This window comes from Chanodichthys erythropterus, chromosome 3 (genome assembly GCF_024489055.1).
Source record: "Chanodichthys erythropterus isolate Z2021 chromosome 3, ASM2448905v1, whole genome shotgun sequence".
In the NCBI taxonomy this organism is placed as follows: Eukaryota; Metazoa; Chordata; class Actinopteri; order Cypriniformes; family Xenocyprididae; genus Chanodichthys; species Chanodichthys erythropterus.
This window is the reverse complement of record NC_090223.1, coordinates 56,570,425-56,595,424: the sequence shown is the minus strand read 5'-3', so window position 1 is coordinate 56,595,424 and position 25,000 is coordinate 56,570,425. Positions and strand designations below refer to the sequence as shown.

The following is a 25,000-nucleotide window of genomic DNA, read 5'->3' as shown; positions in this document are numbered from 1 at the left end:
CCGTAAGCGAAAACTGCTGCCAAGAGTGGGCTACTTAAGGTATTCAGACACTCTTTTTTTTTTTTTTTTTTTTTTTTTTTTGAAACAAAACATAAAGCTTACAGCACCTGGTATTCCCAGGCGGTCTCCCATCCAAGTACTAACCAGGCCCTACTCTGCTTAGCTTCCGAGATCAGACGAGATCGGGCGTGCTCAGAGTGGTATGGCCGTAAGCGAAAACTGCTGCCAAGAGTGGGCTATTTAAGACATTCTTTATACTTTCAGAAAAACATAAAGCTTACAGCACCTGGTATTCCCAGGCGGTCTCCCATCCAAGTACTAACCAGGCCCTACTCTGCTTAGCTTCCGAGATCAGACGAGATCGGGCGTGCTTTTTTTTTTTTTTTTTTTTAAAACATAGAAATAATACAAACATCTTCATTCAGCTCTACATTCACAGTACATACTTTACCTTCATATAAATATTTTCAACTATTCCATGTCAAGAGCTCTCACATAGATTTCAGAACATTTTCTCTCTCTCTTTTTTTCTTTATGACCATTCTCCTTATCTTTTGTCTTCTCAACACAAGATTCAGATTAGGTATTGCTTCATATTTTGCCACACGTGCTCCCCTAAATTTCTTTCCCTGTTGTTTCTTAACCTGTTGAGTTTCAACCTTCTTTTCCTCATCATTATTCGTTCTGTCTCTTCTGTTAACCTCAACTTCTTTCTCCATTTCATCCATATTCACATTACACCATAAATTTCCTTCTATTTCCTTACTCATAGGATCAATGCATAAAATTGAAGATACACTCATCTCCTTGTCAATTTTCTTATTTTCATCAGTTTTCCCTATTTTCCCCACACTATCTTTTGTTTCTTTCACCATCTCAATTTTTTGTCCAGCCTCTTCATTTAAGTCTTTCGAATTTACCCCATTTCTTTCTTTCTGCGTGTTCTGTTCAAATCCACTCAGAGGACTTCCAACATTAACTGTTTCAGTCTCTTCATTACTTTTATCCACTTCACTTTCTATTTCACAGACACATTTCATAAAAACTTTGTTACAGTCCAAGCACTCATCCGCTTTGCAATCTCTCGCAAAATGGCCTTGCTTAGCACAATCAAAACATTTAAAATCTGGACAGTCCTTGAAAATATGCCCAGGTTTCATGCACATTCGGCAGAGTTTAATCTGTCCGTCATGAATCACCCTAAAGTACCTTTCTCCATCTGATGTTTCAAATTTGGCACTATAAGGCAGCGATGTTAGCTCCTTTGGAAATCTTATCTTAACATATCTTGTGCCGTCTGCAATGTCCGTTCCAGGGTACAATCTCCTCCTTATTTTTGTTATGGGGGTAACTCCCCACAGTTTTAACTTATCTTCAATCTTTCCATCCTCCATATATGCAGGCAGGTGGATAAAAGAGACCACACATTCCTTCAACTCCAACCTCCTTACTCCACACAGTTGTCCCTTAATTTCCACCCCGTTGATCAGATCTTCGCAGTCCTCTGCACATGTCAAAGTCAGTTCATATTCCAAAGCATTCTTTGGTCTCAATGCCAGTAGTTTACCATTTCCGATTTTCATTGTCACTGCTCTGATGATATCATCTACATTTATTCCTTTGTTTTCCATTATATCCATCACCACTGTTGCTTCCTTCAGGTATTCCACTTTCTTCTTACCGCTTTTCTTTCCATCAGACTCCTTGTTCAATCCATTAAGCTCTCTCAATCCATTGTCCATTGCATCTTGGTCAATCACCATTTCTGCTCCTCCTGCCGTTCCTGGGTCTTTACCGTTTGATCCGTCCATAATTTTTAAACCTTTATTCCTCCAAGCAGATAAACTGCTTGGAGTTTCAAAACTTCAATAAACAAACAATTAAAGAAAAGAAAGTACATGGGAGAGCCTTTCTCTCCCTTCTGCAGTCAAACACTTCCTGGATTGTACCAAGTGTGCTCAGAGTGGTATGGCCGTAAGCGAAAACTGCTGCCAAGAGTGGGCTATTTAAGACATTCTTTATACTTTCAGAAAAACATAAAGCTTACAGCACCTGGTATTCCCAGGCGGTCTCCCATCCAAGTACTAACCAGGCCCTACTCTGCTTAGCTTCCGAGATCAGACGAGATCGGGCGTGCTCAGAGTGGTATGGCCGTAAGCGAAAACTGCTGCCAAGAGTGGGCTATTTAAGACATTCTTTATACTTTCAGAAAAACATAAAGCTTACAGCACCTGGTATTCCCAGGCGGTCTCCCATCCAAGTACTAACCAGGCCCTACTCTGCTTAGCTTCCGAGATCAGACGAGATCGGGCGTGCTTTTTTTTTTTTATTAAGAAATTTCAATCATTAAAATACAATACAATAAATAATACAATAAAAATCACATATCATCTTTACATCACAAATCTCCTTTACATCACAAATCTCCATTACATCACATTTCTCCTTTACATCACATTTCTCCTTTACATCACATATCTCTTTTACATCACATTTCACACATTTACCTTACATCATACATTTACATAAATAATTCATAAATCTCCTTCACTCCCCGGCAGCTTCCACATTAGATCCTTTAAAACACAACAAACTTGTGGAGTAAAAACACGATAAAAAGCATCCAACATATTTTCACATTTAAAATACACATAAAGTCTTTCCATGTACACTTCTGTTTTTCTTTTAAACACAGTCCAAACATCCAACACAATTTTTTCTTTTTTCGCCACAATTCTTCTTTCCCATATTGCACTTTTCATCAACATCAGCCACAGATTTATAAACGTTTTGTTTCGACACTTCTTTTCCCATCCAAACATCACCACTCTGTTCCATTCCATTACATTTTCATCCCACTCCACAGTCAATTCTTTAACCACACATTTACACTTCTTTAAAAAATCCTCCAATTCTTTACAATATAAAAACATATGTAAAATCCATTCTTCCTTTTCTTGGCACACTTTACACATTGCATTTTGTGCCATCCCGATTTTATTTAAAATAGACTCAGTAAAAACCACTTTATGTCTTATAAAATAATCCAAACATTCTAATTTTGTCTCCACACATTTTCCCCTCATGTTTCTCCATATACTTTCTTCTTTTAAATCTTTGAATTTCTGCACCCAGTACTTATTTACAATTGGTTCCTTAAAAACACCATCTCTAAAAACACAATAAAACATTTTTACAGTACATTCTTTAAAATCACACAAATTTTCCCCCAGTTTCACATAAATGTTCTTTTCTTTTGGCTCTTCTTCCATACACTCTATTCTTTTAATCCAGTCTTTTGGGATCGCGTGTTTAATGATATCATATTTGTTTGTTATTTCTTGATTGCTGTATTCTTCTTTTGCTATTTCCATTGCGTCAATGACATATTGTGTTGGTAAAAAACCTTCTTTAAACTCATATAAAACATCTCTCACTCTCGTTATCCCCACTTCCATCCATTTCTTAAAAAATATCTCTTTCCCTTGTTTTAAAATATTGCTATTTAAGAACAGAGGTTGATTTAAAATGTTTTCTCTCCCACGCGGATCATATTCAATTTTCGTTAAAAATTTTCCCCAAGCACTAAAAATTTCTCTATAAAACGCAGGTAATCCTTCAGTCATCCAATTTTTTGTTTTCATCCATAAAATTCCATCCCCCATGTTAAAACCACCACATTTATTTAAAAAATATTTCATTGTTTTCTTCCACTCAGTTTTGTGTTCTTCATTTAGGTATTTCTTGACAATTTTCACTCTCATTGCATTTTTCCGTTGTTCTACATCCATTAGTCCTAAACCTCCCTTTTCCACCGCCCCTAAAATTGTGTTATGTGCAATCCTTGCTGGCTTTCCCTCCCATAAAAAGTCAAGAAAACATTTCTTCAACCTCTTTTCTGTCCATAACGGCATTTCAGATACATATAAAACATACCAAAGTTTAGAAACCATTAAAACATTCAATATTAAAACCTTCCCCTTCAAATTTAAAGTTCTTAATTTCCAAAAATTTAACCTCCTCTCTATATCCGTAACTAGTTGCTCCCACATTTCATCTCTTACTTTCCTTTCATTCTTCCCCATTAAAACTCCCAAAATCCTAATTTCTTCCACTTCCTTGAAATTAAAACAATCCGTTAAAACCATAGCTTTACCAAATCTCATATATACTGTTTTATCTTCATTTACTCTACTTCCAGATCCCCTACAATACTCTTTTACAACATTCATTACTTCTTTAACACTCCCTTTTCCCTTTACAATTATCGTTGTATCATCAGCGTATTGAAAAACTTTCCCCTCAGCCTTATTTTCTTCAATTTCAATCCCCATTATTCCTTCTTTTTGTCTAATTGTCAATCCTAAAGGTTCTGACACAAGTGAATATAATAATGCAGAAAGCGGACAACCCTGCCTAATTGAACGTGTGATTTTAAAACAGTCTGTTAAAAACCCATTACATTTAATCCTTGTTAGTGCACCCTTATATAAAATCTCAATCCATTTAATAAAATTTTCACCAAAACCAAAACTCCTTAAAACCTCAAATAAATACCCGTGCTCAACCCTATCAAACGCTTTCTCGAAATCTAAACTAATTACATATCCTTCTTCATTTTTTTCTTTCATATACCAAATTTTGTCTCTTATACTCATAGTTATATCAGCTATATCTCTTCCTTTTACTCCATATGCTTGATTTGTTTTAATTATACTTGGCATTACTTCCTTTAACCGGTTTGCTAAAACCTTCGCTAAAATCTTAAAATCCGTGTTCAACATCGTGATCGGTCTATAGTTTTTTAAATCTACCTTTTCTCCTTTCTTTTTATATATCAGTTTCATTAAACCCACCCTTGTTCTTTCATTAATTTCTTCTTTCTCAAAACTGTCTATAAAAACCTCCTTTAAAATCTTTACTAAAACTTCTTTAAAACATATATAAAATTCAGTTCCCAAACCATCTATACCTGGACTTTTCTTTTTATTCAGTTGATTTATTGTTCTTTCAATCTCTTCTTCTCTGATTTCTTGGTCACATTCTTTTTTGTCTTCTTCGCTTACTTTTGCTTCTATCTGATTCAACAATTTCTTTTTTTCCTCCTCTTCCACACCTCTTGCACTAAATAGATCCTCATAAAAATACTTTATTTCTTCTAAAATTCTCTCATTCCCTTCTACAATTTCCCCATTTTTCCCTCTTATTTCTTTTATCGTTTCAGCTTTCCCTTTCTTTTTTTCCAGATCAAAAAAGAACTTTGTACATTTTTCTCCCTCCACCACATATTTTGCTTTGCTTCTTAGCCTTGCTCCCTCATATTCTTTTTCTTCCATTTCTTTCAGTTTTCCCTCTATTTCCTTTATCTTTTGTATGTCTTTACTTTCTTTATTCAATTCAATTTCCAAACTTTCTTTTATTTCTTTCTCCTTGTATCTTTTACATTTCTGTATTAAGCGACAATATCTGATCGAGAATTTTTTGATTAAAAACTTTACATTCTCCCACCATATTCTCTTATCCTCTTCATACATTCCATTTTCCCTTTCTTTTTCTATAATTTCTTTAAATTTTGCAACATAATCTTCATTCTTTAAAATCTGCGTATTTAAAATCCATACTCCCGGCCCCCTTTGCATTTTACTCCAGTCTACAATAAAAAATAAAAACTTGTGATCACTAAAACTTGTTTCCTCATACTTAATCTTTTCAATAAAATTCTCCACATTTCTACTACATAAAACAAAATCAATTCTAGTTTGGCATACAAAACTTCCCACTATTTGTCTCCTTGAAAATTCTTTTTTCTGTTCATTCCTTTCTCTCCACACATCTATCATATTATTTTCCTCCATTAATGCTTTTAATTCTTTCCTTCCCGTATCAGTTTTAAAAACCATTCCCTCAGCCATATCTTGTTTACTAAAAACTGTATTAAAATCTCCCATCATTATTATTTCTTTATACTTATTTACAATGTTTCTTAAAACATTAAAAAACTCTTTCTTTTCCTTCTCCTCCACTGGTGCATGTACATTTACTAAAATCAAGTCTCTTCCTTCATATTTTGTCCCTACTACCATACATTTCCCCAACCCGTCCTTGTATACAACTTTACTCACTTTAAAAACATCATCCTTCATTAAAAAAGCCACACCTCTCCCAAACCTCCCATCTCCATTATTATATAAAATACCACCCTCCCATCTCTTTTTAAAATCATTCATAACATTTTCTCTCCAGTTTGTTTCTTGTAAAGCAATAATATCTTCCCTTTTACATTTCTCTTTTACTTTTTCAAATTTTCCAATATCCAACAGTCCTCTTGCATTAAAAGTAACACAACTTAAAACCATTAAAAGAAAGACAAATAAATACTTAAAAACCATTATTCACCATTGTCTCCCTCCAAGCCCCTTAACACATCATATCTGTTCATTTCAGTCATTATTTTTTTCCTTGCACCTTCCAAATTTGGTTTTACCTTCAATGTTCTTCTTCTTCTTTGTCCTCTCCCCCCTCTGTCTTTGTCCATGTTGTCCACCTTTATTTCTTCCTCACTGTCCATTTCTTTATTTTGATCCATCTTTCCATGTCCATCTCTCTCCACGTCCTCCATAAAAGTATTAAAACTGTCCGATATTTCCATTTCAGTCCCTTGAGTATCCTGCTCCGTTGTCTGTTCATCATTTTTACTGTTGTCTTTTTCTCTTTCCCCTTCCTCACTGTTGCTCTGTTCTTCTTCCTCTTGTCGTTCATCAGTTTGTCCATCCTCCTCGTTGTTTCCTTCATGCACCTGTCCGCCTACCTGTTTTTCCCTTCCTCCTTCCTCTCCCTCCATCCAGCATTCACATTTATTTAAAACCTCTTGACACTCCGGGCACCTAACCGCATTGCAATCCCTTGCAAAGTGTCCCCTCTCCTCACATTTGTAGCACGTAAATGTCGGGCAATCTTTTAGCAAGTGCTCCGGGCTCATGCACAGCCTACAGGTTTTCACCTGATGGCTGTGCATCACCCGGAAGTACTGCTGGCCCTCGGCTGTCTCAAGCCTCGTGCTGTATGGCAGGGATGCCACCTCCTTGGGGAATCGGACTTTAAGGAACCTTGTCCCGTCCTCAATATCGGTGCCCGGGTAGCATCTCCTTTTAACTTGACTCATAGGCTCAACACCCCATCCCTCCAATTTTTCTAAAATTTTGCCATCATCCAGGTAGACGGGCAGGTGCATGAAGGAAACAACATAATCACGATTTTGCAGGTTTTTCACTTCACACATCACTCCTTTAACTTCCAGTCCTTCAATTAGTTTATCACATGTTTCCTCTTTTTCCATAGTCAGTTCATATTCCTTGCCTTGTCTTGGTCTTAGAGCTAAAATTTTGCCATGTCCACATTGTTCTGTTACCGCTTTAATGATGTCCTCAGCTCTCACTTCATTCACTTTTTCCACGTTCACGATCACAGTAGCCTCTTTCAAATATTTCCGTTCAACAAACTTATTTCTTACTTCTTGAATTTTCTCCTTTCCAGCTCGTAGTCGTTTATCCAGTCCAGAATCGTTTGCCATACGTGTTCCTCGTGCCAGTCCAGTGTCGTTTGCCATGCGTCGTCCTCCTGCCATTCCAGTGTCGTTTACCATACGTGTTTCTCCAGCCAGTCCTGCGTCGTAATCCATTATCCGTCCGAAAAAAGAGAAAAAAGAAAAAGGCTTAACCACCCTCCAGCCAGCAAAAGCTGCTGTTAGGTGGTTTAACTGAAACAAACAAAAAAAAACTAACTCAAAGTAAAAAGAAACTCACAAAACAAACAAACAAAATAACACAAAATGGTGGAGAGCCTTCCTCTCCAAACTGCAGCCAAACAACTTCCTTGAGACTCAATAGCGCCCTCAGAGTGGTATGGCCGTAAGCGAAAACTGCTGCCAAGAGTGGGCTACTTAAGGTATTCAGACACTCTTTTTTTTTTTTTTTTTTTTTTGAAACAAAACATAAAGCTTACAGCACCTGGTATTCCCAGGCGGTCTCCCATCCAAGTACTAACCAGGCCCTACTCTGCTTAGCTTCCAAGATCAGACGAGATCGGGCGTGCTCAGAGTGGTATGGCCGTAAGCGAAAACTGCTGCCAAGAGTGGGCTATTTAAGACATTCTTTATACTTTCAGAAAAACATAAAGCTTACAGCACCTGGTATTCCCAGGCGGTCTCCCATCCAAGTACTAACCAGGCCCTACTCTGCTTAGCTTCCGAGATCAGACGAGATCGGGCGTGCTCAGAGTGGTATGGCCGTAAGCGAAAACTGCTGCCAAGAGTGGGCTACTTAAGGTATTCAGACACTCTTTTTTTTTTTTTTTTTTTTTTTTTGAAACAAAACATAAAGCTTACAGCACCTGGTATTCCCAGGCGGTCTCCCATCCAAGTACTAACCAGGCCCTACTCTGCTTAGCTTCCGAGATCAGACGAGATCGGGCGTGCTCAGAGTGGTATGGCCGTAAGCGAAAACTGCTGCCAAGAGTGGGCTATTTAAGACATTCTTTATACTTTCAGAAAAACATAAAGCTTACAGCACCTGGTATTCCCAGGCGGTCTCCCATCCAAGTACTAACCAGGCCCTACCTTCCTACCTACCTTCCGAGATCAGACGAGATCGGGCGTGCTTTTTTTTTTTTTTTTTTTTTTTTTTTTTTTTTTTAAAACATAGAAATAATACAAACATCTTCATTCAGCTCTACATTCACAGTACATACTTTACCTTCATATAAATATTTTCAACTATTCCATGTCAAGAGCTCTCACATAGATTTCAGAACATTTTCTCTCTCTCTTTTTTTCTTTATGACCATTCTCCTTATCTTTTGTCTTCTCAACACAAGATTCAGATTAGGTATTGCTTCATATTTTGCCACACGTGCTCCCCTAAATTTCTTTCCCTGTTGTTTCTTAACCTGTTGAGTTTCAACCTTCTTTTCCTCATCATTATTCGTTCTGTCTCTTCTGTTAACCTCAACTTCTTTCTCCATTTCATCCATATTCACATTACACCATAAATTTCCTTCTATTTCCTTACTCATAGGATCAATGCATAAAATTGAAGATACACTCATCTCCTTGTCAATTTTCTTATTTTCATCAGTTTTCCCTATTTTCCCCACACTATCTTTTGTTTCTGTCACCATCTCAATTTTTTGTCCAGCCTCTTCATTTAAGTCTTTCGAATTTACCCCATTTCTTTCTTTCTGCGTGTTCTGTTCAAATCCACTCAGAGGACTTCCAACATTAACTGTTTCAGTCTCTTCATTACTTTTATCCACTTCACTTTCTATTTCACAGACACATTTCATAAAAACTTTGTTACAGTCCAAGCACTCATCCGCTTTGCAATCTCTCGCAAAATGGCCTTGCTTAGCACAATCAAAACATTTAAAATCTGGACAGTCCTTGAAAATATGCCCAGGTTTCATGCACATTCGGCAGAGTTTAATCTGTCCGTCATGAATCACCCTAAAGTACCTTTCTCCATCTGATGTTTCAAATTTGGCACTATAAGGCAGCGATGTTAGCTCCTTTGGAAATCTTATCTTAACATATCTTGTGCCGTCTGCAATGTCCGTTCCAGGGTACAATCTCCTCCTTATTTTTGTTATGGGGGTAACTCCCCACAGTTTTAACTTATCTTCAATCTTTCCATCCTCCATATATGCAGGCAGGTGGATAAAAGAGACCACACATTCCTTCAACTCCAACCTCCTTACTCCACACAGTTGTCCCTTAATTTCCACCCCGTTGATCAGATCTTCGCAGTCCTCTGCACATGTCAAAGTCAGTTCATATTCCAAAGCATTCTTTGGTCTCAATGCCAGTAGTTTACCATTTCCGATTTTCATTGTCACTGCTCTGATGATATCATCTACATTTATTCCTTTGTTTTCCATTATATCCATCACCACTGTTGCTTCCTTCAGGTATTCCACTTTCTTCTTACCGCTTTTCTTTCCATCAGACTCCTTGTTCAATCCATTAAGCTCTCTCAATCCATTGTCCATTGCATCTTGGTCGATCACCATTTCTGCTCCTCCTGCCGTTCCTGGGTCTTTACCGTTTGATCAGTCCATAATTTTTAAACCTTTATTCCTCCAAGCAGATAAACTGCTTGGAGTTTCAAAACTTCAATAAACAAACAATTAAAGAAAAGAAAGTACATGGGAGAGCCTTTCTCTCCCTTCTGCAGTCAAACACTTCCTGGATTGTACCAAGTGTGCTCAGAGTGGTATGGCCGTAAGCGAAAACTGCTGCCAAGAGTGGGCTATTTAAGACATTCTTTATACTTTCAGAAAAACATAAAGCTTACAGCACCTGGTATTCCCAGGCGGTCTCCCATCCAAGTACTAACCAGGCCCTACTCTGCTTAGCTTCCGAGATCAGACGAGATCGGGCGTGCTCAGAGTGGTATGGCCGTAAGCGAAAACTGCTGCCAAGAGTGGGCTATTTAAGACATTCTTTATACTTTCAGAAAAACATAAAGCTTACAGCACCTGGTATTCCCAGGCGGTCTCCCATCCAAGTACTAACCAGGCCCTACTCTGCTTAGCTTCCGAGATCAGACGAGATCGGGCGTGCTTTTTTTTTTTTTTTTTATTAAGAAATTTCAATCATTAAAATACAATACAATAAATAATACAATAAAAATCACATATCATCTTTACATCACAAATCTCCTTTACATCACAAATCTCCATTACATCACATTTCTCCTTTACATCACATTTCTCCTTTACATCACATATCTCTTTTACATCACATTTCACACATTTACCTTACATCATACATTTACATAAATAATTCATAAATCTCCTTCACTCCCCGGCAGCTTCCACATTAGATCCTTTAAAACACAACAAACTTGTGGAGTAAAAACACGATAAAAAGCATCCAACATATTTTCACATTTAAAATACACATAAAGTCTTTCCATGTACACTTCTGTTTTTCTTTTAAACACAGTCCAAACATCCAACACAATTTTTTCTTTTTTCGCCACAATTCTTCTTTCCCATATTGCACTTTTCATCAACATCAGCCACAGATTTATAAACGTTTTGTTTCGACACTTCTTTTCCCATCCAAACATCACCACTCTGTTCCATTCCATTACATTTTCATCCCACTCCACAGTCAATTCTTTAACCACACATTTACACTTCTTTAAAAAATCCTCCAATTCTTTACAATATAAAAACATATGTAAAATCCATTCTTCCTTTTCTTGGCACACTTTACACATTGCATTTTGTGCCATCCCGATTTTATTTAAAATAGACTCAGTAAAAACCACTTTATGTCTTATAAAATAATCCAAACATTCTAATTTTGTCTCCACACATTTTCCCCTCATGTTTCTCCATATACTTTCTTCTTTTAAATCTTTGAATTTCTGCACCCAGTACTTATTTACAATTGGTTCCTTAAAAACACCATCTCTAAAAACACAATAAAACATTTTTACAGTACATTCTTTAAAATCACACAAATTTTCCCCCAGTTTCACATAAATGTTCTTTTCTTTTGGCTCTTCTTCCATACACTCTATTCTTTTAATCCAGTCTTTTGGGATCGCGTGTTTAATGATATCATATTTGTTTGTTATTTCTTGATTGCTGTATTCTTCTTTTGCTATTTCCATTGCGTCAATGACATATTGTGTTGGTAAAAAACCTTCTTTAAACTCATATAAAACATCTCTCACTCTCGTTATCCCCACTTCCATCCATTTCTTAAAAAATATCTCTTTCCCTTGTTTTAAAATATTGCTATTTAAGAACAGAGGTTGATTTAAAATGTTTTCTCTCCCACGCGGATCATATTCAATTTTCGTTAAAAATTTTCCCCAAGCACTAAAAATTTCTCTATAAAACGCAGGTAATCCTTCAGTCATCCAATTTTTTGTTTTCATCCATAAAATTCCATCCCCCATGTTAAAACCACCACATTTATTTAAAAAATATTTCATTGTTTTCTTCCACTCAGTTTTGTGTTCTTCATTTAGGTATTTCTTGACAATTTTCACTCTCATTGCATTTTTCCGTTGTTCTACATCCATTAGTCCTAAACCTCCCTTTTCCACCGCCCCTAAAATTGTGTTATGTGCAATCCTTGCTGGCTTTCCCTCCCATAAAAAGTCAAGAAAACATTTCTTCAACCTCTTTTCTGTCCATAACGGCATTTCAGATACATATAAAACATACCAAAGTTTAGAAACCATTAAAACATTCAATATTAAAACCTTCCCCTTCAAATTTAAAGTTCTTAATTTCCAAAAATTTAACCTCCTCTCTATATCCGTAACTAGTTGCTCCCACATTTCATCTCTTACTTTCCTTTCATTCTTCCCCATTAAAACTCCCAAAATCCTAATTTCTTCCACTTCCTTGAAATTAAAACAATCCGTTAAAACCATAGCTTTACCAAATCTCATATATACTGTTTTATCTTCATTTACTCTACTTCCAGATCCCCTACAATACTCTTTTACAACATTCATTACTTCTTTAACACTCCCTTTTCCCTTTACAATTATCGTTGTATCATCAGCGTATTGAAAAACTTTCCCCTCAGCCTTATTTTCTTCAATTTCAATCCCCATTATTCCTTCTTTTTGTCTAATTGTCAATCCTAAAGGTTCTGACACAAGTGAATATAATAATGCAGAAAGCGGACAACCCTGCCTAATTGAACGTGTGATTTTAAAACAGTCTGTTAAAAACCCATTACATTTAATCCTTGTTAGTGCACCCTTATATAAAATCTCAATCCATTTAATAAAATTTTCACCAAAACCAAAACTCCTTAAAACCTCAAATAAATACCCGTGCTCAACCCTATCAAACGCTTTCTCGAAATCTAAACTAATTACATATCCTTCTTCATTTTTTTCTTTCATATACCAAATTTTGTCTCTTATACTCATAGTTATATCAGCTATATCTCTTCCTTTTACTCCATATGCTTGATTTGTTTTAATTATACTTGGCATTACTTCCTTTAACCGGTTTGCTAAAACCTTCGCTAAAATCTTAAAATCCGTGTTCAACATCGTGATCGGTCTATAGTTTTTTAAATCTACCTTTTCTCCTTTCTTTTTATATATCAGTTTCATTAAACCCACCCTTGTTCTTTCATTAATTTCTTCTTTCTCAAAACTGTCTATAAAAACCTCCTTTAAAATCTTTACTAAAACTTCTTTAAAACATATATAAAATTCAGTTCCCAAACCATCTATACCTGGACTTTTCTTTTTATTCAGTTGATTTATTGTTCTTTCAATCTCTTCTTCTCTGATTTCTTGGTCACATTCTTTTTTGTCTTCTTCGCTTACTTTTGCTTCTATCTGATTCAACAATTTCTTTTTTTCCTCCTCTTCCACACCTCTTGCACTAAATAGATCCTCATAAAAATACTTTATTTCTTCTAAAATTCTCTCATTCCCTTCTACAATTTCCCCATTTTTCCCTCTTATTTCTTTTATCGTTTCAGCTTTCCCTTTCTTTTTTTCCAGATCAAAAAAGAACTTTGTACATTTTTCTCCCTCCACCACATATTTTGCTTTGCTTCTTAGCCTTGCTCCCTCATATTCTTTTTCTTCCATTTCTTTCAGTTTTCCCTCTATTTCCTTTATCTTTTGTATGTCTTTACTTTCTTTATTCAATTCAATTTCCAAACTTTCTTTTATTTCTTTCTCCTTGTATCTTTTACATTTCTGTATTAAGCGACAATATCTGATCGAGAATTTTTTGATTAAAAACTTTACATTCTCCCACCATATTCTCTTATCCTCTTCATACATTCCATTTTCCCTTTCTTTTTCTATAATTTCTTTAAATTTTGCAACATAATCTTCATTCTTTAAAATCTGCGTATTTAAAATCCATACTCCCGGCCCCCTTTGCATTTTACTCCAGTCTACAATAAAAAATAAAAACTTGTGATCACTAAAACTTGTTTCCTCATACTTAATCTTTTCAATAAAATTCTCCACATTTCTACTACATAAAACAAAATCAATTCTAGTTTGGCATACAAAACTTCCCACTATTTGTCTCCTTGAAAATTCTTTTTTCTGTTCATTCCTTTCTCTCCACACATCTATCATATTATTTTCCTCCATTAATGCTTTTAATTCTTTCCTTCCCGTATCAGTTTTAAAAACCATTCCCTCAGCCATATCTTGTTTACTAAAAACTGTATTAAAATCTCCCATCATTATTATTTCTTTATACTTATTTACAATGTTTCTTAAAACATTAAAAAACTCTTTCTTTTCCTTCTCCTCCACTGGTGCATGTACATTTACTAAAATCAAGTCTCTTCCTTCATATTTTGTCCCTACTACCATACATTTCCCCAACCCGTCCTTGTATACAACTTTACTCACTTTAAAAACATCATCCTTCATTAAAAAAGCCACACCTCTCCCAAACCTCCCATCTCCATTATTATATAAAATACCACCCTCCCATCTCTTTTTAAAATCATTCATAACATTTTCTCTCCAGTTTGTTTCTTGTAAAGCAATAATATCTTCCCTTTTACATTTCTCTTTTACTTTTTCAAATTTTCCAATATCCAACAGTCCTCTTGCATTAAAAGTAACACAACTTAAAACCATTAAAAGAAAGACAAATAAATACTTAAAAACCATTATTCACCATTGTCTCCCTCCAAGCCCCTTAACACATCATATCTGTTCATTTCAGTCATTATTTTTTTCCTTGCACCTTCCAAATTTGGTTTTACCTTCAATGTTCTTCTTCTTCTTTGTCCTCTCCCCCCTCTGTCTTTGTCCATGTTGTCCACCTTTATTTCTTCCTCACTGTCCATTTCTTTATTTTGATCCATCTTTCCATGTCCATCTCTCTCCACGTCCTCCATAAAAGTATTAAAACTGTCCGATATTTCCATTTCAGTCCCTTGAGTATCCTGCTCCGTTGTCTGTTCATCATTTTTACTGTTGTCTTTTTCTCTTTCCCCTTCCTCACTGTTGCTCTGTTCTTCTTCCTCTTGTCGTTCATCAGTTTGTCCATCCTCCTCGTTGTTTCCTTCATGCACCTGTCCGCCTACCTGTTTTTCCCTTCCTCCTTCCTCTCCCTCCATCCAGCATTCACATTTATTTAAAACCTCTTGACACTCCGGGCACCTAACCGCATTGCAATCCCTTGCAAAGTGTCCCCTCTCCTCACATTTGTAGCACGTAAATGTCGGGCAATCTTTTAGCAAGTGCTCCGGGCTCATGCACAGCCTACAGGTTTTCACCTGATGGCTGTGCATCACCCGGAAGTACTGCTGGCCCTCGGCTGTCTCAAGCCTCGTGCTGTATGGCAGGGATGCCACCTCCTTGGGGAATCGGACTTTAAGGAACCTTGTCCCGTCCTCAATATCGGTGCCCGGGTAGCATCTCCTTTTAACTTGACTCATAGGCTCAACACCCCATCCCTCCAATTTTTCTAAAATTTTGCCATCATCCAGGTAGACGGGCAGGTGCATGAAGGAAACAACATAATCACGATTTTGCAGGTTTTTCACTTCACACATCACTCCTTTAACTTCCAGTCCTTCAATTAGTTTATCACATGTTTCCTCTTTTTCCATAGTCAGTTCATATTCCTTGCCTTGTCTTGGTCTTAGAGCTAAAATTTTGCCATGTCCACATTGTTCTGTTACCGCTTTAATGATGTCCTCAGCTCTCACTTCATTCACTTTTTCCACGTTCACGATCACAGTAGCCTCTTTCAAATATTTCCGTTCAACAAACTTATTTCTTACTTCTTGAATTTTCTCCTTTCCAGCTCGTAGTCGTTTATCCAGTCCAGAATCGTTTGCCATACGTGTTCCTCGTGCCAGTCCAGTGTCGTTTGCCATGCGTCGTCCTCCTGCCATTCCAGTGTCGTTTACCATACGTGTTTATCCAGCCAGTCCTGCGTCGTAATCCATTATACGTCCGAAAAAAAGAGAAAAAGAAAAAGGCTTAACCACCCTCCAGCCAGCAAAAGCTGCTGTTAGGTGGTTTAAATGAAACAAACAAAAAAAAACTAACTCAAAGTAAAAAGAAACTCACAAAACAAACAAACAAAATAACACAAAATGGTGGAGAGCCTTCCTCTCCAAACTGCAGCCAAACAACTTCCTTGAGACTCAATAGCGCCCTCAGAGTGGTATGGCCGTAAGCGAAAACTGCTGCCAAGAGTGGGCTACTTAAGGTATTCAGACACTCTTTTTTTTTTTTTTTTTTTTGAAACAAAACATAAAGCTTACAGCACCTGGTATTCCCAGGCGGTCTCCCATCCAAGTACTAACCAGGCCCTACTCTGCTTAGCTTCCGAGATCAGACGAGATCGGGCGTGCTCAGAGTGGTATGGCCGTAAGCGAAAACTGCTGCCAAGAGTGGGCTATTTAAGACATTCTTTATACTTTCAGAAAAACATAAAGCTTACAGCACCTGGTATTCCCAGGCGGTCTCCCATCCAAGTACTAACCAGGCCCTACTCTGCTTAGCTTCCGAGATCAGACGAGATCGGGCGTGCTCAGAGTGGTATGGCCGTAAGCGAAAACTGCTGCCAAGAGTGGGCTATTTAAGACATTCTTTATACTTTCAGAAAAACATAAAGCTTACAGCACCTGGTATTCCCAGGCGGTCTCCCATCCAAGTACTAACCAGGCCCTACTCTGCTTAGCTTCCGAGATCAGACGAGATCGGGCGTGCTCAGAGTGGTATGGCCGTAAGCGAAAACTGCTGCCAAGAGTGGGCTACTTAAGGTATTCAGACACTCTTTTTTTTTTTTTTTTTTTGAAACAAAACATAAAGCTTACAGCACCTGGTATTCCCAGGCGGTCTCCCATCCAAGTACTAACCAGGCCCTACTCTGCTTAGCTTCCGAGATCAGACGAGATCGGGCGTGCTCAGAGTGGTATGGCCGTAAGCGAAAACTGCTGCCAAGAGTGGGCTACTTAAGGTATTCAGACAGTCTTTTTTTTTTTTTTTTTTTTTTTTTTGAAACAAAACATAAAGCTTACAGCACCTGGTATTCCCAGGCGGTCTCCCATCCAAGTACTAACCAGGCCCTACTCTGCTTAGCTTCCGAGATCAGACGAGATCGGGCGTGCTCAGAGTGGTATGGCCGTAAGCGAAAACTGCTGCCAAGAGTGGGCTATTTAAGACATTCTTTATACTTTCAGAAAAACATAAAGCTTACAGCACCTGGTATTCCCAGGCGGTCTCCCATCCAAGTACTAACCAGGCCCTACTCTGCTTAGCTTCCGAGATCAGACGAGATCGGGCGTGCTTTTTTTTTTTTTTTTTTTTAATTTTTTTTTTAAAACATAGAAATAATACAAACATCTTCATTCAGCTCTACATTCACAGTACATACTTTACCTTCATATAAATATTTTCAACTATTCCATGTCAAGAGCTCTCACATAGATTTCAGAACATTTTCTCTCTCTCTTTTTTTCTTTATGACCATTCTCCTTATCTTTTGTCTTCTCAACACAAGATTCAGATTAGGTATTGCTTCATATTTTGCCACACGTGCTCCCCTAAATTTCTTTCCCTGTTGTTTCTTAACCTGTTGAGTTTCAACCTTCTTTTCCTCATCATTATTCGTTCTGTCTCTTCTGTTAACCTCAACTTCTTTCTCCATTTCATCCATATTCACATTACACCATAAATTTCCTTCTATTTCCTTACTCATAGGATCAATGCATAAAATTGAAGATACACTCATCTCCTTGTCAATTTTCTTATTTTCATCAGTTTTCCCTATTTTCCCCACACTATCTTTTGTTTCTGTCACCATCTCAATTTTTTGTCCAGCCTCTTCATTTAAGTCTTTCGAATTTACCCCATTTCTTTCTTTCTGCGTGTTCTGTTCAAATCCACTCAGAGGACTTCCAACATTAACTGTTTCAGTCTCTTCATTACTTTTATCCACTTCACTTTCTATTTCACAGACACATTTCATAAAAACTTTGTTACAGTCCAAGCACTCATCCGCTTTGCAATCTCTCGCAAAATGGCCTTGCTTAGCACAATCAAAACATTTAAAATCTGGACAGTCCTTGAAAATATGCCCAGGTTTCATGCACATTCGGCAGAGTTTAATCTGTCCGTCATGAATCACCCTAAAGTACCTTTCTCCATCTGATGTTTCAAATTTGGCACTATAAGGCAGCGATGTTAGCTCCTTTGGAAATCTTATCTTAACATATCTTGTGCCGTCTGCAATGTCCGTTCCAGGGTACAATCTCCTCCTTATTTTTGTTATGGGGGTAACTCCCCACAGTTTTAACTTATCTTCAATCTTTCCATCCTCCATATATGCAGGCAGGTGGATAAAAGAGACCACACATTCCTTCAACTCCAACCTCCTTACTCCACACAGTTGTCCCTTAATTTCCACCCCGTTGATCAGATCTTCGCAGTCCTCTGCACATGTCAAAGTCAGTTCATATTCCAAAGCATTCTTTGGTCTCAATGCCAGTAGTTTACCATTTCCGATTTTCATTGTCACTGCTCTGATGATATCATCTACATTTATTCCTTTGTTTTCCATTATATCCATCACCACTGTTGCTTCCTTCAGGTATTCCACTTTCTTCTTACCGCTTTTCTTTCCATCAGACTCCTTGTTCAATCCATTAAGCTCTCTCAATCCATTGTCCATTGCATCTTGGTCGATCACCATTTCTGCTCCTCCTGCCGTTCCTGGGTCTTTACCGTTTGATCAGTCCATAATTTTTAAACCTTTATTCCTCCAAGCAGATAAACTGCTTGGAGTTTCAAAACTTCAATAAACAAACAATTAAAGAAAAGAAAGTACATGGGAGAGCCTTTCTCTCCCTTCTGCAGTCAAACACTTCCTGGATTGTACCAAGTGTGCTCAGAGTGGTATGGCCGTAAGCGAAAACTGCTGCCAAGAGTGGGCTATTTAAGACATTCTTTATACTTTCAGAAAAACATAAAGCTTACAGCACCTGGTATTCCCAGGCGGTCTCCCATCCAAGTACTAACCAGGCCCTACTCTGCTTAGCTTCCGAGATCAGACGAGATCGGGCGTGCTCAGAGTGGTATGGCCGTAAGCGAAAACTGCTGCCAAGAGTGGGCTATTTAAGACATTCTTTATACTTTCAGAAAATCATAAAGCTTACAGCACCTGGTATTCCCAGGCGGTCTCCCATCCAAGTACTAACCAGGCCCTACTCTGCTTAGCTTCCGAGATCAGACGAGATCGGGCGTGCTTTTTTTTTTTTTTTTATTAAGAAATTTCAATCAATAAAATACAATACAATAAATAATACAATAAAAATTACAGTTTTTCTTACACAATCACCTTTACATCACATTTCTCCTTTACATCACATTTCTCCTTTACATCACATTTCTCCTTTACATCACATTTCTCCTTTACATCACAAATCTCCTTTACATCACAAATCTCCTTTACATCACAAATCTCCTTTACATCACAAATCTCCTTTACATCACATTTCACCTTTACATCACATATCATACATCAAACATTTTCTTACAAAACTTGTCGGTCTTGGAGGGAGATCAGATCAATAAAATACAATGGAATAAATAAAACAATAAAAATTACAGTTATTCTTATACAATCACCTTTACATCACATATCATACACCACCTTACATCATACCTTTACATAAATTAATTCAATATTCTCCTTCACTTCCTGGCAGTTTCCACATTAATTCTTTTAAAACACAACAAACTTGAGGGGTAAAAACATGATAAAAAACATCCAACATATTTTCACATTTAAAATACACATAAAGTCTTTCCATGTACACTTCTGTTTTCCTTTTAAACACAGTCCAAACATCCAACACAATTTTTTCTTTTTTCGCCACAATTCTTCTTTCCCATATTGCACTTTTCATCAACATTACCCACAGATTTATAAACTTTTTGTTCCGACACTTCTTCTCCCAACCAAACATCACCACTCTGTTCCATTCCATTACATTTTCATCCCACTCCACAGTCAATTCTTTAATCACACATTTACATTTCTTTAAAAAATCCTCCAATTCTTTACAATATAAAAACATATGTAAAATCCATTCTTCTTTTTCTTGGCACACTTTACACATTGCATTTTGTGTCATCCCGATTTTATTTAAAATATACTCAGTAAAAACCACTTTATGTCTTATAAAATACTCCAAACATTCCAATTTTGTCTCCACACATTTTCCTCTCATGTTTCTCCATATATTCTCTTCTTTTAAATCTTTAAATTTCTCCACCCAGTACTTATTTACAATTGGTTCTTTAAAAACACCATCTCTAAAAACACAATAAAACATTTTTACAGTACATTCTTTAAAATCACACAATTTTCCCCCAAGTTTCACATAGATGTTCTTTTCTTTTGGCTCTTCTTCCACACACTCAATTCTTTTAATCCAGTCCTTTGGTATTGCATTTTTAATGATTTCATATTTATTTGTTATTTCTTGTTTGCTGTATTCTTCTTTTGCCACCTCCATTGCATCGAAAACATATTGTGTTGGTAAAAACCCCTCTTTAAACTCATATAAAACATCTCTCACTCTTGTAATTCCCACTTCCATCCATTTCTTAAAAAATATTTCTTTCCCTTGTTTTAAAATGTTGTTATTTAAAAACAGAGGTTGATTTAAAATGCTTTCTCTCCCATGCGGATCATATTCAATTTTCGTTAAAAACTTTCCCCAAGCACTAAAAATTTCTCTATAAAATGCAGGTAATCCTTCAGTCATCCATAATTTTGTTTTCATCCATAAAATTCCATCCCCCATGTTAAAACCACCACATTTATTTAAAAAGTATTTCATTGTTTTCTTCCACTCAGTTTTGTTTTCTTCATTTAGGTATTTCTTAACAATTTTTACTCTCAAAGCATTTTTTCGTTGTTCCACATCCATTAAACCTAAGCCTCCCTTTTCCACCGCCCCTAAAATCGTGTTATGTGCAATTCTCGCTGGTTTCCCCTCCCATAAAAAGTCAAGAAAGCATTTCTTCAACCTCTGCTCTGTCCATAAAGGCATTTCAGACACATATAAAACATACCACAATTTAGAAACCATTAAAACATTTAATATTAAAACCTTCCCCTTTAAATTTAAAGTTCTTAATTTCCAAAAATTTAACCTCCTCTCTATATCTGTAACTAGTTGCTCCCACATTTCATCCCTTACTTTCCTCTCATTCTTCCCCATTAAAACTCCTAAAATCCTCATTTCGTCCACTTCCTTAAAATTAAAACAATCCGTTAAAACCATAGCTTTACCAAATCTCATATATACTGTTTTATCTTCGTTTACTTTACTTCCAGATCCTCTACAATACTCTTTTACAACATTCATTACTTCTTTAACACTCCCTTTTCCCTTTACAATTATCGTCGTATCATCAGCATATTGAAATACTTTCCCCTCAGCCCTGTTTTCTTCAATTTCAATCCCTATTATTCCTTCTTTACCCCTAATTGCCAATCCTAATGGTTCTGATACAAGTGAATATAATAAAGCAGAGAGAGGACAACCCTGTCTAATTGAACGTGTGATTTTAAAACAGTCTGTTGAAAACCCATTACATTTAATTCTTGTTAGTGCACCCTTATATAAAATCTCAATCCATTTAATAAAATTCTCACCAAAACCAAAACTCCTTAAAACCTCAAATAAATATCTGTGCTCAACCCTATCAAACGCTTTCTCGAAATCCAAACTAATTACATATCCTTCCTCATTTTTTTCTTTCATATACCAAATGTTGTCTCTTATACTCATCGTTATGTCAGCTATGTCTCTTCCTTTTACACCATATGCTTGATTTGTTTTAATTATACTTGGCATTACTTCTTTTAACCTGTTTGCTAAAATCTTTGCTAAAATCTTAAAATCTGTGTTCAGCATCGTGATCGGTCTATAGTTTTTTAAATCTACTTTCTCTCCTTTCCTTTTATATACTAGTTTCATTAACCCCATCCTTGTTCTTTCATTCATTTCTTCTTTTTCAAAAACAACTTTAAAAACATCCTTTAAAATCTTTACTAAAACTCCTTTAAAACATACATAAAATTCCGTTCCCAAACCATCTATTCCTGGACTTTTCTTTTTATTCAGTTGACTTATTGCTCTTTCTATCTCTTCTTCTCTGATTTCTTGGTCACATTCTTTTTTGTCTTGCTCGCCTACCTTTGCTTTTATCTGATTTAAACATTTCTTTTTTTCCTCCTCTTCCACACCTCTTGCACTAAATAGATCCTCATAAAAATACCTTATTTCTTCTAAAATCTTTTCATTACTTTCTACAATTTCCCCATTTTTCCCTCTTATTTCTTTAATCGTTTCAGCTTTCCCCTTCTTTTTTTCTAGATCAAAAAAGAACTTTGTACATTTTTCTCCCTCCACCACATATTTTGCTTTGCTTCTTAGCATCGCTCCCTCGTATTCTTTTTCTTCTATTTCCTTTAATTTTCCCTCTATCTCCCTTATCTTTTGTATGTCTTTATCTTCTTTATTCAATTCCTTTTCCAAACTTGCTTTTATTTCTCTTTCTTTGTTTCTCTTACATCTCTGTATTAAACTACAATATTTGATCGAGAATTTTTTGATTAAAAACTTTACATTCTCCCACCATATTCTCTTATCCTCTTCATACATTCCATTTTCCTTTTCTTTTTCTATTATTTCTTTAACTTTTGCAACATAATCTTCATTCTTTAAAATCTGCACATTTAAAATCCATACTCCCGGCCCTCTTTGCATTTTACTCCAGTCCACTATAAAAAATAAGAACTTGTGATCACTAAAACTTGTTTCCTCATACTTAATCTTTTCAATAAAATTCTCCACATTTCTACTACATAAAACAAAGTCAATTCTAGTTTGGCATACAAAACTCCCCACTATTTGTCTCCTTGAAAATTCTTTTTTCTGTTCATTCCTTTCTCTCCACACATCTATCAAATCATTTTCCTTCATTAATGCTTTTAATTCTTTTCTTCCCGTATCCGTTTTAAAAACCATTCCTTCAGCCATATCTTGCTTGCTAAAAACCGTGTTAAAATCTCCCATCATTATTATTTCTTTATACTTCTTTACAATATTTCTTAAAACATTAAAAAACTCTTTCTTTTCCTTCTCCTCCACTGGTGCATGTACATTTACTAAAATCAAATCTCTTCCTTCATATTTTGTCTCTACTACAATACACTTCCCCAACCTGTCCTTATACACAATTTTACTCACTTTAAAAACATCATCCTTCATTAAAAAAGCCACACCTCTTCCAAACCTCCCATCTCCATTATTATATAAAATACCACCATCCCATCTCTTTTTATAATCAAACATAACATTTTCTCTCCAGTTTGTTTCTTGTAATGCTATAATATCTTCCCTTTTACATTTCTCTTTTACTTTTTCAAATTTCCCAATGTCCAACAGTCCCCTTGCATTAAAAGTAACACAACTTAAAACCATTAAAAGAAATACAGATAAATACTTAAAAACCATTATTCACCATTGTCTCCCTCCAAGCCTCTTAACACGTCATATTTGTTACTTTTTGTCATTATTTTTTTCCTTGCACCTTCCAAATTTGGTTTTACCTTCAATGCTCTTCTTCTTATTTGTCCTCTCCCCCTCTGTCCTTGTCCATGCTGTCTGTCTTTATTTCTTCTTCACTGTCCGTTTCCTTATTTTGATCCATCCTTCCATGTCCATCTCTCTCCACGTCCTCCATAAAAGTATTAAAACTGTCCGATATTTCCATTTCAGTCCCTTGAGTATCCTGCTCCGTTGTCTGTTCATCATTTTTACTGTTGTCTTTTTCTCTTTCCCCTTCCTCACTGTTGCTCTGTTCTTCTTCCTCTTGTCGTTCATCAGTTTGTCCATCCTCCTCGTTGTTTCCTTCATGCACCTGTCCGCCTACCTGTTTTTCCCTTCCTCCTTCCTCTCCCTCCATCCAGCATTCACATTTATTTAAAACCTCTTGACACTCCGGGCACCTAACCGCATTGCAATCCCTTGCAAAGTGTCCCCTCTCCTCACATTTGTAGCACGTAAATGTCGGGCAGTCTTTTAGCAAGTGCTCCGGGCTCATGCACAGCCTACAGGTTTTCACCTGATGGCTGTGCATCACCCGGAAGTACTGCTGGCCCTCGGCTGTCTCAAGCCTCGTGCTGTATGGCAGGGATGCCACCTCCTTGGGGAATCGGACTTTAAGGAACCTTGTCCCGTCCTCAATATCGGTGCCCGGGTAGCATCTCCTTTTAATTTGACTCATGGGCTCAACACCCCATCCCTCCAATTTTTCTAAAATTTTTCCATAATCCAGGTAGACGGGCAGGTGCATGAAGGAAACAACATAATCACGATTTTGCAGGTTTTTCACTTCACACATCACTCCTTTAACTTCCAGTCCTTCAATTAGTTTATCACATGTTTCCTCTTTTTCCATCGTCAGTTCATATTCCTTGCCTTGTCTTGGTCTTACAGCTAAAATTTTGCCATGTCCACATTGTTCTGTTACCGCTTTAATGATGTCCTCCGCTCTCACTTCATTCACTTTTTCCACGTTCACGATCACAGTAGCCTCTTTCAAATATTTCCGTTCAACAAACTTATTTCTTACTTCTTGAACTTTCTCCTTTCCAGCTCGTAGTCGTTTATCCAGTCCAGAGTCGTTTGCCATACGTGTTCCTCGTGCCAGTCCAGTGTCGTTTGCCAAGCGTGGTCCTCCTGCCATTCCAGTGTCGTTTACCATACGTGTTTCTCCAGCCAGTCCTGCGTCGTCATCCATTATCCGTCCGAAAAAAAAGAAAAAAGAAAAAAGAAAAAGGCTTAACCACCCTCCAGCCAGCAAAAGCTGCTGTTAGGTGGTTTATAACTGAAACAAAAACAAAAAAACTAATTTAAAGTAAAAAGAAACTCACA

At 36.6% G+C, this 25,000-nt stretch overlaps 13 non-coding genes across 13 annotated transcripts in view; all 13 read right to left on the bottom strand.

Annotated features, from left to right (window-relative positions):
• Nucleotides 1-8, bottom strand: part of LOC137018096 (5S ribosomal RNA) — a 119-nt gene extending 111 nt beyond the window's left edge. Inside the window, exon 1 of the ribosomal RNA XR_010894751.1 lies at nucleotides 1-8. This exon is cut by the window's left edge and continues 111 nt beyond it. This is a non-coding gene — a ribosomal RNA (5S ribosomal RNA).
• An 87-nt stretch (nucleotides 9-95) lies between these two features.
• Nucleotides 96-214, bottom strand: LOC137018095 (5S ribosomal RNA). Its single transcript, XR_010894750.1, has one exon. It is a non-coding gene; the product is annotated as a 5S ribosomal RNA (ribosomal RNA).
• Nucleotides 215-2,040: 1,826 nt separating this feature from the next.
• LOC137018094 (5S ribosomal RNA) lies at nucleotides 2,041-2,159 on the bottom strand. Its single transcript, XR_010894749.1, has one exon. It is a non-coding gene; the product is annotated as a 5S ribosomal RNA (ribosomal RNA).
• A 5,835-nt stretch (nucleotides 2,160-7,994) lies between these two features.
• On the bottom strand, nucleotides 7,995-8,113 carry LOC137018165 (5S ribosomal RNA). The gene has a single exon (XR_010894817.1). It is a non-coding gene; the product is annotated as a 5S ribosomal RNA (ribosomal RNA).
• Nucleotides 8,114-8,173: 60 nt separating this feature from the next.
• On the bottom strand, nucleotides 8,174-8,292 carry LOC137018093 (5S ribosomal RNA). Its single transcript, XR_010894748.1, has one exon. It is a non-coding gene; the product is annotated as a 5S ribosomal RNA (ribosomal RNA).
• Nucleotides 8,293-8,376: 84 nt separating this feature from the next.
• Nucleotides 8,377-8,495, bottom strand: LOC137018092 (5S ribosomal RNA). Its single transcript, XR_010894747.1, has one exon. It is a non-coding gene; the product is annotated as a 5S ribosomal RNA (ribosomal RNA).
• A 1,844-nt stretch (nucleotides 8,496-10,339) lies between these two features.
• On the bottom strand, nucleotides 10,340-10,458 carry LOC137018090 (5S ribosomal RNA). Its single transcript, XR_010894745.1, has one exon. It is a non-coding gene; the product is annotated as a 5S ribosomal RNA (ribosomal RNA).
• Nucleotides 10,459-16,296: 5,838 nt separating this feature from the next.
• On the bottom strand, nucleotides 16,297-16,415 carry LOC137018089 (5S ribosomal RNA). Its single transcript, XR_010894744.1, has one exon. It is a non-coding gene; the product is annotated as a 5S ribosomal RNA (ribosomal RNA).
• Nucleotides 16,416-16,475: 60 nt separating this feature from the next.
• On the bottom strand, nucleotides 16,476-16,594 carry LOC137018088 (5S ribosomal RNA). Its single transcript, XR_010894743.1, has one exon. It is a non-coding gene; the product is annotated as a 5S ribosomal RNA (ribosomal RNA).
• Nucleotides 16,595-16,654: 60 nt separating this feature from the next.
• LOC137018087 (5S ribosomal RNA) lies at nucleotides 16,655-16,773 on the bottom strand. The gene has a single exon (XR_010894742.1). It is a non-coding gene; the product is annotated as a 5S ribosomal RNA (ribosomal RNA).
• Nucleotides 16,774-16,851: 78 nt separating this feature from the next.
• On the bottom strand, nucleotides 16,852-16,970 carry LOC137018086 (5S ribosomal RNA). The gene has a single exon (XR_010894741.1). It is a non-coding gene; the product is annotated as a 5S ribosomal RNA (ribosomal RNA).
• Nucleotides 16,971-17,055: 85 nt separating this feature from the next.
• Nucleotides 17,056-17,174, bottom strand: LOC137018085 (5S ribosomal RNA). The gene has a single exon (XR_010894740.1). It is a non-coding gene; the product is annotated as a 5S ribosomal RNA (ribosomal RNA).
• Nucleotides 17,175-19,012: 1,838 nt separating this feature from the next.
• Nucleotides 19,013-19,131, bottom strand: LOC137018083 (5S ribosomal RNA). The gene has a single exon (XR_010894739.1). It is a non-coding gene; the product is annotated as a 5S ribosomal RNA (ribosomal RNA).
• Between the last annotated feature and the right edge of the window lie 5,869 nt (nucleotides 19,132-25,000).